This window comes from Eleutherodactylus coqui, chromosome 4, assembly GCF_035609145.1.
Source record: "Eleutherodactylus coqui strain aEleCoq1 chromosome 4, aEleCoq1.hap1, whole genome shotgun sequence".
In the NCBI taxonomy this organism is placed as follows: Eukaryota; Metazoa; Chordata; class Amphibia; order Anura; family Eleutherodactylidae; genus Eleutherodactylus; species Eleutherodactylus coqui.
In genome coordinates this window covers 192,840,491-192,842,321 of record NC_089840.1, presented here as the reverse complement: position 1 = coordinate 192,842,321, position 1,831 = coordinate 192,840,491, and the positions used below count along the sequence as shown (strand labels likewise).

Sequence of the window (1,831 nt, the reverse complement as noted above, 5' to 3'; positions counted from 1 at the left end):
AGACAACACCCAAGATTTGTGCGCTACGTGTGGTGAGTACGTCACCTGAGATTTGCGCGACGCCACCTGGCGCAACCTGTCTTTTTTTGCAGATTTGTGCGCCTTATTGCAAAATTACGTGTGGAGAGGATCCTGACGTTTGGACGCGTTTCGAGAAGAATTTCGCTTCGCTAGGACACCACCTGACATCACTCAGCGAGGTAAGCTGCTGCATCTGCCCAAATTTTCATCGCGTGCATCTGCTCATATGCGCATATTTGGCGCATATTTGCAGGTTTTCGCTTGCATCTGCTGATATGCGCATATTTGCAGGTTTTCGCTTGCATGTGGTGATATGCTCTCCGTTTTCCACAGGACGACTCGTGTGGAGAGGAACCTGACATTTGGCTGCGTTTTGTACAACGTATGGAACCGGAGATTAGCGTTTTAGGTGCTGATCTCACATTTGCCCCCCGCCTTTTGGAGAGGACGACTCTTCTGGAGAGGAATTTCGCTTCGCTCGGACACCACCTGACATAACTCGGCGAGGTAAGCTGCTGCATCTGCCAAATTTTTCATTGCTTGCATCTGCTCATATGTACATGCATGCCTGCCTGTATGCGTACATGCGTGCATGCCTGTATGCGTACATGCGTGCCTGCCTGTATGCGTACATGCGTGCCTGCCTGTATGCGTATATGCGTGCCTGCCTGTATGCGTACATGCGTGCCTGCCTGTATGCGTACATGCGTGCATGCCTGTATGCGTACATGCGTGCATGCCTGTATGCGTATATGCGTGCATGCCTGTATGCGTACATGCGTGCGTGCCTGTATGCGTGCATGCGTGCGTGCCTGTATGCGTGCATGCGTGCGTGCGTGCCTGTATGCGTGCATGCGTGCGTGCGTGCCTGTATGCGTGCATGCGTGCGTGCCTGTATGCGTGCCTGTACGCGTACATGCCTGTATGCGTGCGTGCGTGTATGCGTGCCTGTATGCGTACGTGCGTGCTTGTATGCGTACATGCCTTATGCGTACATGCATGTATGTATGTATACATGCATGTATGCTCACCCACTTACTCAGCCACCCCCTCTCTCTCACACACACACACTTGCTGTGTTAAATTCGTCTTATTGGCCGAAAAAGACATTACATTAGATTTGAGCATTTAATTCCTTTTTTTAGCAAACGTACAGGTTCCACCCCAATACTGCACTTAATCTGCACTAACTGAACAAACCTTCGGAGAAACATACCAATTGTCCAAATAAGATGTCTTTATCTATTAAAAGTAGGAGTGAAGAAAAGCAGGGACAGTGCAATAACTATGAAAACCCACGGAATTAAGCCAATTGCAGGCAGGGTTAATTTTTTTTTTCTTCCTCGTTATAGGTCAGCTGATACGTTTTGGTCAGAATCTTGCACTGTGGTAACCGTTTCTGGTGCTCGCAACCAGAGTTGAATCACCAGAGAGCCAGAAGTTCCCAGATGTTGGCTCCGAAGGACGCTTAAAAGCTGGAAATGGCCCATCACCTGCTATGGAAATACATCATCAGGATCTGATGGAGCAGTACGATGAAGATTGTCAGGTTGCATGTGATGCTGCTCACTGTCCCTCGTTAGTCGGTTCACAGTTTATACACTAAGCTATTTATCCCCTTAGAGAACAAGCCTGTTTGCGCCTTAGTGACAGACCGAAAATTTGGAACTTTACATGTGTCACTTGACATATCATAAGTCCGTAAAGGTGACTGTGACATTTTTTTCTTCCCCTTGTTGTACTTCTGTTAGGTAGTAAAAAAGGACTGTTAAAAGTTGTGTATATTTATTAAAATTGCTACTTTGCACAA

The 1,831-nt window shown here is 47.5% G+C and overlaps 1 long non-coding RNA gene across 3 annotated transcripts; it reads left to right on the top strand.

The window, feature by feature from the left end:
* LOC136624826 (uncharacterized) lies at positions 1-1,831 on the top strand. 3 transcript variants are annotated; one of them, XR_010792451.1, is made up of 3 exons: positions 1-200; positions 355-528; positions 1,374-1,831. It is a non-coding gene; the product is annotated as an uncharacterized lncRNA (long non-coding RNA). The 3 variants fall into 3 exon arrangements; XR_010792452.1 differs by having other exon boundaries at positions 313-528; XR_010792453.1 differs by lacking the exon at positions 355-528.